Source organism: Oncorhynchus masou, chromosome 31 (genome assembly GCF_036934945.1).
Source record: "Oncorhynchus masou masou isolate Uvic2021 chromosome 31, UVic_Omas_1.1, whole genome shotgun sequence".
NCBI classification, from domain to species: Eukaryota; Metazoa; Chordata; class Actinopteri; order Salmoniformes; family Salmonidae; genus Oncorhynchus; species Oncorhynchus masou.
This window is the reverse complement of record NC_088242.1, coordinates 101,827,741-101,840,107: the sequence shown is the minus strand read 5'-3', so window position 1 is coordinate 101,840,107 and position 12,367 is coordinate 101,827,741.

Genomic DNA, 12,367 nt, shown 5'->3' with positions numbered 1-12,367 from the left:
AAGCTGTGGGACAGTGATGAGATCCAGTCCATTCCTATAGAGAAAGCTGTGGGACAGTGATGAGATCCAGTCCATTCCTAAAGAGAAAGCTGTAGAACAGTGATGAGATCCAGTCCATTCCTAAAGAGAAAGCTGTGGGACAGTGATGAGATCCAGTCCATTCCTAAAGAGAAAGCTGTGGGACAGTGATGAGATCCAGTCCATTCCTAAAGAGAAAGCTGTGGAACAGTGATGAGATCCAGTCCATTCCTATAGAGAAAGCTGTGGGACAGTGATGAGATCCAGTCCATTCCTAAAGAGAAAGCTGTGGGACAGTGATGAGATCCAGTCCATTCCTAAAGAGAAAGCTGTGGGACAGTGATGAGATCCAGTCCATTCCTAAAGAGAAAGCTGTGGGACAGTGATGAGATCCAGTCCATTCCTAAAGAGAAAGCTGTAGAACAGTGATGAGATCCAGTCCATTCCTAAAGAGAAAGCTGTGGGACAGTGATGAGATCCAGTCCATTCCTAAAGAGAAAGCTGTAGAACAGTGATGAGATCCAGTCCATTCCTAAAGAGAAAGCTGTGGGACAGTGATGAGAGCCAGTCCATTCCTAAAGAGAAAGCTGTGGGACAGTGATGAGATCCAGTCCATTCCTATAGAGAAAGCTGTGGGACAGTGATGAGATCCAGTCCATTCCTATAGAGAAAGCTGTAGAACAGTGATGAGATCCAGTCCATTCCTAAAGAGAAAGCTGTGGGACAGTGATGAGATCCAGTCCATTCCTAAAGAGAAAGCTGTGGGACAGTGATGAGATCCAGTCCATTCCTAAAGAGAAAGCTGTAGAACAGTGATGAGATCCAGTCCATTCCTAAAGAGAAAGCTGTAGTGACAGTGATGAGATCCAGTCCATTCCTGAGAAAGCTGTGGGACAGTGATGAGATCCAGTCCATTCCTAAAGAGAAAGTACAGTGATGAGATCCAGTCCATTCCTAAAGAGAAAGCTGTGGGACAGTGATGAGATCCAGTCCATTCCTAAAGAGAAAGACAGTACAGTAACCTCAGATGAGACATTCCTATAGATATGTGAACAGAGACAGTAGTCATTCAAAATCAGATGAGACATTATGAGATCCAGTCCATTCCTATAGTGGCTGAGACAGTGATGAACCAGTCCAGATGAGACAGCTATAGAACAGTGATGAGATCCAGTCCATTCCTCAGATGAGACAGTTATATAGTCCATTATATGGAGAGACAGCTGTGGGACAGTCAGATGAGATCCAGTCCATTCCTATATATAAGCTGGAGAACAGTGATAACCTCAGATGAGACATTATATATATACAGTGATGAGATCCAGTCCATTCCTAAAGAAAAGCTGGGACAGTGATGAGATCCAGTCCATTCCGGAGCTGTGAACAGTCGGATCATCCATTCCTCACAGTGAACCCCATGCACAAAGGACTTCTTATCAGAGGAAGTAGGTGTCGGGGACCTTTAGTCAGACTGGTACATCAACCCGGTTATCACATCGTCAGATTGATTGGGGGATCCCAGCGTACAAAGGAGTACCTCTTGTCCCTCAGTACTGCTGGAAGTACATGGTCAATGTAGTCCTGGAGACGCAGATGAGACATATATATATAGTGGAGAGACATGGTTTAACCTACATTATATATATATGGAGAGAACAGTATATATATATTTGGAGACAGTACTAACTCATTCAGATGAGACATTTTTATTTATGGAGAGACAGTACTAACCTCAGATGAGACATTATATATATATGTGGAGAGACAGTACTAACCTCAGATGAGACATAATATATATATGTGGAGAGACAGTACTAAACTCAAAGACTTTATATATTTTAGAAACAAATCTCAGATGAGACATTATATATATATGTGGAGAGACAGTACTAACCATTTCAGATGAGACATCATATATATATGTGGAGAGACAGTACTAACCTCAGATGAGACATTATATATATATGTGGAATGACTTTACCAACCTCAGATGAGACATTATATATATATGCTGGAGAACTTGTACTAACCTCAGATGAGACATTTTATTATCTGCGGTCCAACTATCCTCAGATGAGACATCTATATATTGGAGAGACAGTACTAACCTCAGATGAGACATTATATATATATATGGAAGACAGTACTAACCTCAGATGAGACACAATATATATATATGTGGAGAGACAGTACTAACCTCAGATGAGACATTATATATTATATGGAGAGACAGTAAAACCTCAGATGAGACATTATGTCCATAAATGGAGAGACAGTACTAACCTCAGATGAGACATTATATATATATGTGGAGAGACAGTACTAACTCAGATGAGACTTATATATATATATATGGAGAGACAGTACTAATCCAGATGAGACATTATATATATATTGAGGACAGTCTAACTTTCAGATGAGACTCCTTATATATGTGGAGAGACAGTACTAACCTCAGATGAGACCTTTATATATATGTTCCCCAACTAACCTCAGATGAGACATTTATATATATGTGGAGAGACAGTACTAACCTCAGATGAGACATCATATATATATGTGGAGAGTCAGTACTAACCTCAGATGAGACATTATATATATATGTGGAGAGACAGTACTAACCTCAGATGAGACATTATTTATATATGGAGAGACAGAACTAACCTCAGATGAGACATAATATGTCAATGTGGAAGACAGTACTAACCTCAGATGAGACATTAAATATATATATGGAGAGACATACTAACCTCAGATCATTATAAACAACGAGAGACAGTACCATCAGATGGACATCATATTATGTAGTTAATCCAGTACTAAAAGGACATTATTATATCATTGGAGGACAGTAAGGTGACTGACCCGGATGCAGTCGGTCATCCGTTCTTCACGGTATGCCAGGACTTCAATTGAGGAAGGGAAAACGGAACGATTTCTCCTACAGCTGGTCAGCGACCCGGTTATCCCCAGATTGAGGGGGATCCCAGACAGCTTCCCTCAGGAAACATGGTCATTTGGTATGCAGAGAATTAGAGCAGTCGTATCATGGTTTGACAGAACCAGTCAAACGTTTGGATACAACAACTCAAAGGGTTTTTATTTATTTTTATCTATTTTCCACATTGTAGAATAATAGTGAAAACGTCAAAACTATGAAATAACACATATAGAATCTTGTAGTAACCAAAAAAGTTTTAAAACAAATCCAAATATATTTTATATTTGATTCTTTAAAAAAAAAGCCACCATTTTGATGAAACTTTGCACATGGCATTCTCTCAACCAGCTTCATGAGGAATGCTTTTCCAACAGTCTGAAGGATTACCACATATGCTAAGAACTTGTTTGCTGCTTTTCCTTCACTTAGTCCAACTCATCCCGGATCTCGGGATGGGAGTTAAGGTCGAATGATTGTGGAGGCCAGGTCGTCTGATGCAGGGTGGCAGGTAGCCTAGAGGTTAGAGCGTTGGGCCAGTCACCGAAAGTTTGCTGGATCGAACTCCCGAGCTGACAAGGTTAAAATCTGTCCTTCAGCCCATAAGTAAAGGCAGTTAACCCACTGCTCCCCGGGCGTCGAAGACGTGGATGTCGATTATGGCAGCCCCCCACACCTCTCTGATTCAAAGGGGTTGGATTAAAAGCAAAAGACAAATTTCAGATGAAGGCATTCAGTTGTACAACTGACTAGGTATCCCCCTTTCCATCACTCTCCTCCTTGGTCAAATAGACCTTACACAGCCTGGAGGTGTGTTTTGAGTCATTGACCTATTACAAAACAAATGTTAGTCCCAGTAAGGGAAAACCAGACGGGATGGTGTATCGCTGCATAATGCTGTGGTAGCCATGCTGGTTACGAGTTCCTTGAATTCTAAATAAATCACAGACAGTGTCACCAGCAAAGCACCATCACACCTCCTCCTCCATGCTTCACGGTGGAAACCACACATGCAGATATCATCCTAATCTAATCTTTCTTACAAAAACACGATGTTCGCAACCAAAAATCTAAAATTTGGACTCATCAGACCAAAGGACCGATTTCCACTGGTCAAATGTCCATTGTCTCTTCTTCTTATTGGTGTCCTTTAGTAGTGGTTTCTTTGCAGCAATTCAACCATGAAGGCCTGATTCACGCAGTCTCCTCTGAACAGTTGATGTTGAGATGTCTGTTACTTGAACTCTGTGACGCATGCAATCTGAGGTGCAGTTAACTAATGAACTTCTCCTCTGCAGCAGAGGTAACTCTGGGTCTTCCTTTCCTGTGGCGGTTCTCTTGAGAGCCAGTTTCATCATAGCGCTTGATGGTTTTTGCGACTACACTTGAAGAAACTTTCAATGTTCTTGAAATTGGATTGACTGACCTTCATGTCTTAGAGTAATGATGGACTGTCAGTTCTCTTTGCTTATTTGAGTTGTTCTTGCCATAATATGGACTTGGTCTTTAACCAAATAGGGCTATCTTCTGTATATCCCCCCTACCTTGTCACAACACAACTGATTGGCTCAAACACATTAAGAAGGAAAGAAACTCCACAAATTAACTTTTAACTAGGCACACATGTTAATTGAAATGTATTCCAGGTGACTACCTCATGAAGCTGGTTGAGAGAATACCAAGCTTGTGCAAAGCTGTCATCAAGGCCAAAGGTGGCTACTTTGAAGAATCTCAAATATAAAATAGACCTCCTCCACAGCCATTATTCAGGACCTGTCTAGTATAGACCCCCACCTCCACAGCCATTATTCAGGACCTGTCTAGTATAGACCCCCTCCTCCACAGCCATTATTCAGGACCTAGACCCCCTCCTCCACAGCCATTATTCAGGACCTGTCTAGTATAGACCCCCTCCTCCACAGCCATTATTCAGGACCTGTCAAGCACAGACCCAGGCCAGCACAGACCCAGGGGGTGTCTAGTATAGCACAGACCAGGCCAGGACCCAGGCAGGTGGTGTCTAGTATAGCACAGACCCAGGCAGGGGGTGTCACAGACCCAGGCAGGGGGTGTCTAGTATAACACAGACCCAGGCAGGGGGTGTCTAGTATAGACCCAGGCAGGGGGTGTCTAGCATAGGCCTAGGCAGGGGGTGTCTAGTATAGCACCCAGGCAGGGGGTGTCTAGTATAGCACAGACCCAGGCAGGGGGTGTCTAGTATATACAGACCCAGGCAGGGGGTGTCTAGTATAGCACAGACCCAGGCAGGGGGTGTCTAGTATAGCACAGACCCAGGCAGGGGGTGTCTAGTATAGCACAGACCCAGGCAGGGGTGTCAGACCAGGCAGGCAGACCCAGGGGTGTCTAGTATAGCACAGACCCAGGCAGGGGGTGTCTAGTATAGACCCAGGCAGGGGGTGTCTAGTATAGGCACAGTACAGACCCAGGCAGGGGGTGTCTAGTATAGCACAGACCCAGGCAGGGGGTGTCTAGTATAGACCCAGGCAGGGGGTGTCTAGTACAGACCCAGGCAGGGGGTGTCTAGTATAGCACAGACCCAGGCAGGGGGTGTCTAGTATAGCACAGACCCAGGCAGGGGGTGTCTAGTATAGGGGTGTCTAGTATAGCACAGACCCAGGCAGGGGGTGTCTAGTATAGCACAGACCCAGGCAGGGGGTGTCTAGTATAGCACAGACCCAGGCAGGGGGTGTCTAGTATAGCACAGACAGGCCAGGCAGGCAGGGGGTGTCTAGTATAGCACAGACCCAGGCAGGGGGTGTCTAGTATAGCACAGACCCAGGCAGGGGGGGTATAGCACAGACCCAGGCAGGGGGTATACCTACTACCTTTCACCAGAACCCCTGGTCAAACATATGGAACTATAAAGGGAGCCATTTTAGTTATTTAGCAGACACTTTAGAGCGACAAAGTGGATACATTTTTTCATTTTTTTACTGGTCCCCCATGGGAATCAAACCCACAACCCTGGCATTGCAAGAGCCATGCCTCACCAACTGAGCCGCATCGACACTACTGTCTGTTTCAGTTTGTAAGGATGGCCGATAACATCGCCAACTAAGCCGCAGCATCGACACTACTGTCTGTTTCAGTTTGTAAGGATGGCCGATAACCTCGCCAACTAAGCCATGCCAAGACACTGCTACAAACTGAATCTTCAAATAAAAAGAATAACTTTGTAACAACCTGAAGCAGGCTAGGACAGGGTTATAACAACCTGAAGCAGGCTGGGACAGGGTTATAACAACCTGAAGCAGGCTGGGACAGGGTTATAACAACCTGAAGCAGGCTGGGACAGGGTTATAACAACCTGAAGCAGGCTGGGACAGGGTTATAACAACCTGAAGCAGGCTAGGACAGGGTTATAACAACCTGAAGCAGGCTGGGACAGGGTTATAACAACCTGAAGCAGGCTGGGACAGGGTTTATGAAGCAGGCTAGGACAGGGACACCTAGGACAGGGTTATAACAACCTGAAGCAGGCTGGGACAGGGTTATAACAACCTGATAACACCTGAAGCAGGCTGGGACAGGGTTATAACAACCTGAAGCAGGCTGGGACAGGGTTATAACAACCAAGCCTAGGACATTATAACAACCCAGGGTTATAACAACCTGAAGCAGGCTGGGACAGGGTTATAACAACCTGAATAGGCTGTTATTCAGACACTCTGATCATCACCAGAGCCCTTTGGGCTGGGACAGGGTTATAACACCTTAACTATGTGCCGTGGTCAAAAGTAGTGCAACTGTATAGGAAATGGGGTGTCATTTGGGACACAACCTCTAAGACCAGTTCTACTGTTGAGGGGAATGCTTTTAAAATGGCCCTCTGTGGGCTCGACCACTTAGCTGTGCTCTGCTGACTCATTATGAAACTCCTGAAATAGTGGTTACAAAGTTAAGCTGTCAGCAGGACATAACCAAGCACTTTGGTATTGTAGGAATGTATTGTAGTGGTCCTGTCCGTAGGCTCGGTTCAATAGAGCATGGCCCTGAAGCAACACCACAGTTGTGGGTTGAATATAACAACCCAGGCTAGGGTTACATAGCTAAATGTATGGACTGCTGTCACTTTGGAAAACATTTTCTGCTGTGTAAATGGAATATATTACTGAATTGGCCTATATTACAGTACTGTATTGGCCTATATTAAGGTATTAGAGTACTGTATTGGCTAAAATTACAGTATTAGAGTACTGTATTGGCCTATTACAGTATTAGAGTACTGTGGTTGAATTTCCTAGGGTTACATAGCTAAATGTATGGACTGCTGTCACTTTGGAAAACACTGTGTAAATGGAATATATTACTGAATTGGCCTATATTAGTACTGTATTGGTACTGTATTGGCCTATATTACAGTATTAGAGTACTTGCTTCATATTACAGTATTAGAGTACTGTATTGGCCTATATTACAGTATTAGAGTACTGTATTGGCTAAAATTACAGTATTAGAGTACTGTATTGGCCTATATTACAGTATTAGAGTACTGTATTGGCTAAAATTACAGTATTAGAGTACTGTATTGGCCTATATTACAGTATTAGAGTACTGTATTGGCTAAAATTACAGTATTAGAGTACTGTATTGGCCTATATTACAGTATTAGAGTACTGTATTGGCTAAAATTACAGTATTAGAGTACTGTATTGGCCTATATTACAGTATTAGAGTACTGTATTGGCCTATATTAGGAGCTAGAAACACAACTATTCCACTGTACTGTAGGAGCTAGAAACACAACTATTCCACTGCACTGTAGGAGCTAGAAAACACAACTATTCCACTGCACTGTAGGAGCTAGAAAAACAACATTCCATTCCACTGCTGTACTGTAGGAGCTGGAACACAAGCTATTCCACTGCACTGTAGGAGCTGGAACACAAGCATTCCACTGCACTGTAGGAGCTAGAACACAAGCATTTCACTGTACTGTAGGAGCTGCACTGTAGGAGCTAGAAACACAAGCATTCCACTGTACAAGCTAGAAACACAAGCATTTTGTAAGAGCTAGACTCACAAGCATTCCACTGTAGGAGCTAGAAACACAAGCATTACACTAGAAACACAAGCATTCCACTGTAGGAGCTAGAAACACAAGCATTCCACTGTAAGAGCTAGACTCACAAGCATTCCACTGTACTGTAGGAGCTAAAAACACAAGCATTCCAGCTAGAAACACAAGCATTCCACTGTACTGTAGGAGCTAGAAACACAAGCATTCCACTGTAAGGAGCTAGAAACACAAGCATTCCACTGTAAGGAGCTAGAAACACAAGCATTCCACTAGAAACACAAGCATTGTAGGAGCTAGAAACACAAGCATTCCACTGTAAGGAGCTAGAAACACAAGTATTCCACTGTAGGAGCTAGAAACACAAGCGTTCCACTGTACTGTAGGAGCTAGAAACACAAGCGTTCCACTGTACTGTAGGAGCTAGAAACACAAGCGTTCCACTGTACTGTAGGAGCTAGAAACACAAGCGTTCCACTGTAGGAGCTAGAAACACAAGCGTTCCACTGTAGCAGCTAGAAACACAAGCGTTCCACTGTACTGTAGGAGCAAGAAACACAAGCATTCCACTGTAGGAGCTAGAAACACAAGCGTTCCACTGTAGCAGCTAGAAACACAAGCATTCCACTGTACTGTAGAAGCTAGAAACACAAGCATTCCACTGTACTGTAGGAGGAAACACAAGCTGCAGGAGAAACACAAGCATTCCACTGTACTGTAGGAGCTATAAACACAAGCATTCCACTGTACTGTAGGAGCTAGAAACACAAGCATTCCACTGTACTGTAGGAGCTAGAAACACAAGCATTCCACTGTAGGAGCTAGAAACACAAGCATTCCACTGTACTGGAAGCTAGAAACACAAGCATTCCACTGTACTGTAGAAGCTAGAAACACAAGCATTCCACTGTACTGTAGGAGCTAGAAACACAAGCATTCCACTGTACTGTAGGAGCTAGAAACACAAGCATGCCACTGTACTGTAGGAGCTAGAAACACAAGCAGCGTTCCACTGTAGGAGCTCACACTGTACTGTAGGAGCTAGAAACACAAGCATTCCACTGTAGGAGCTAGAAACACAAGCATTCCACTGTAGCTGTAGACTAGAAACACAAGCATTCCACTGTACTGTAGGAGCTAGAAACACAAGCATTCCACTGTACTGTAGAAACACAAGAGGAGCTAGAAACACAAGCATTCCACTGTACTGTAGGAGCTATAAACACAAGCATTCCACTGTACTGTAGGAGCTAGAAACACAAGCATTCCACTGTAGGAGCTAGAAACACAAGCATTCCACTGTAGGAGCTGCATTCCAGGAGCTAGAAACACAAGTTCCACTGTAGGAGCTTCCACTGTAGCAGCTAGAAACACAAGCATTCCACTGTACTGTAGGAGCGTTCCACCAGAAACACAAGCATTCCACTGTAGGAGCTAGAAACACAAGCATTCCACTGTACTGTAGGAGCTAGAAACACAAGCATTCTACTGTACTGTAGGAGCTAGAAACACAAGCATTCCACTGTACTGTAGGAGCTATAAACACAAGCATTCCACTGTACTATAGAAGCTAGAAACACAAGCATTCCACTGTAGCTGTAGGAGCTAGAAAACACAAGCATTCCACTGTACTGTAGGAGCTATAAACACAAGCATTCCACTGTACTGTAGGAGCTATAAACACAAGCATTCCACTGTACTATAGGAGCTAGAAACACAAGCATTCCACTGTAGGAGCTAGAAACACAAGCATTCCACTGTACTGTAGGAGCTAGAAACACAAGCATTCCACTGTACTGTAGGAGCTAGAAACACAAGCATTCCACTGTACTGTAGGAGCTAGAAACACAAGCATTCCACTGTACTGTAGGAGCTAGAAACACAAGCATTCCACTAGAAACACAAGTACTGTAGGAGCTAGAAACACAAGCATTCCACTGTACTGTAGGAGCTAGAAACACAAGCATTCCACTGTACTGTAGGAGCTAGAAACACAAGCATTCCACTGTACTGTAGGAGCTAGAAACACAAGCATTCCACTGTAAGAGCTAGAAACACAAGCAATCCACTGTACTATAGGAGCTAGAAACAATGTGTTACACTGTACTATAGGAGCTAGAAACACAAGCATTCCACTGTAGGAGCTAGAAACACAAGCATTCCACTGTACTGTAGGAGCTAGAAACACAAGCATTCCACTGTACTGTAGGAGCTAGAAACACAAGCATTCCACTGTACTGTAGGAGCTAGAAACACAAGCATTCCACTGTACTGTAGGAGCTAGAAACACAAGCATTCCACTGTACTGTAGGAGCTAGAAACACAAGCATTCCACTGTACTGTAGGAGCTATAAACACAAGCATTCCACTGTACTGTAAGAGCTAGAAACACAAGCATTCCACTGTACTATAGGAGCTAGAAACACAAGCATTCCACTGTACTGTAGGAGCTAGAAACACAAGCATTCCACTGTACTGTAGGAGCTAGAAACACAAGCATTCCACTGTACTGTAGGAGCTAGAAACACAAGCATTCCACTGTACTGTAGGAGCTAGAAACACAAGCATTCCACTGTACTGTAGGAGCTAGAAACACAAGCATTCCACTGTACTGTAGAAACACAAGCATTCCACTGTACTGGGGGTAGAAACACAAGCAGCTAGAAACACAAGCAACTAAAACACAACATCCACTGACTTAGGTCAAAACACAAGCATTGTCTTAGGATACACAAGCATTAATAATAAATTACAAGCATTCCACTGTACTGTAGGAGCTAGAAACACATGCATTCCAATGTTTAGGAGCTAGAAACACAAGCATTCCACTGTACTATTATGAAACACAAATTCCACTGTAGGAGCTAGAAAAAAATTATACTATAGGAGCTAGAAACACAAATTCCACTGTTTAATGATTATCAATGATGACTGTAGGATAGAAACACAAGCATTCCAACTGTAGGGTAGAAATTTAAGCATTAATTTTACTAGAAACACAAGCATTCACTGTTAAGAACAAATTCCACTTATTTTCAATGACGGAGCTAGAAACACAAGCATTCCACAGTGGGTTACCATTCCCTGTTCAGGGGCAGAACAACAGATTTGTACTTGTCAGAAACACGGGGATTCCAAACTTGCAACCATTTGTACTGTTACAAGCATTCCACTGTACTAAGGACTAGAAACACAAGCATTCCACTGTACTGTAGGAGCTAGAAAAATGTATTCCACTGTAACAAATGACAAGAGAATAGAAACACAAGCATTCCACTGTACTGTAGCTCAAAAGTAATGTGAGCGTTGCAGCTAGAAACACAAGCATTCCACTGTACTGTAGGAGCTGAAAACAATGACTTTATATGACCATTCCAATGTGAAACGTGTATTTTCCACTGTATAGCTATAAAACGCATTCCACTGATGTAGGAGCATAAACACAAGCATTCCACTGCTGTAGGAGCAAAACAGAACATGTACTGTAGGAGCTAGAAACACCAACTGTACTGTAGGAGCTATAAAACCAAAAGAGCTTTTCCACTGTACTATAGGAGCTGACACGTAAAGACAAGCATTCCACTGGTAAAGGAAAACAAGCATTCCACTGATGTAGGAGCTAGAAACACAAATTCCACTGTACTGTAGGAGCTAGAAACACAAGCATTCAACTGTAAGAGCTAGAAACACAACAATCCATGAAGACTAGAAACATTGTCAATAAGGAAAAGCATTCCACTGTAAACGAAACATAGCATTGATGTCTGAAATACAAGCATTCCACTGTCAACGAAACACAAGCATTCCACTGTACTGTAGGAGCTAGAAACACAAGCATTCCACTGTACAACATGAAGACAACATTGTCAATAAGGAAAAGGCTAGAAACAAAGCATTCCACTGATGTCTGAAATACTGTCGGTAGAAACACAAGCATTCCACTGTACTGTAGGAGCTAAACAAAGCATTCAAACAACATGAAGACAACATTGTCAATAGGAAAAGGAAAACGATACTGTATGTCTAGAAACACAAGCATTCCACTGTACTGTAAGCTAGAAACATAGCATTCCACTGTACTGTAGGAGCTCATTCCACTGTACTATTAGAAACACAACAACTGTATGAAGAAACACAACATTCCACTGTACAATAGGAGCTAGAAACAAAGCATTCCACTGTAGGAGCTAGAAACACAAGCATCCACTGTACTGTAGGAGCTGAAACACAAGCATTCCACTGTACTGTAGGAGCTAGAAACACAAGCATTCCACTGTACTGTAGGAGCTAGAAACACAAGCATTCCACTGTTTCTAGAAACACAAGCACACTGTAAGACAACATTTGTACTATAGGAAAAGAAACACAAGCAT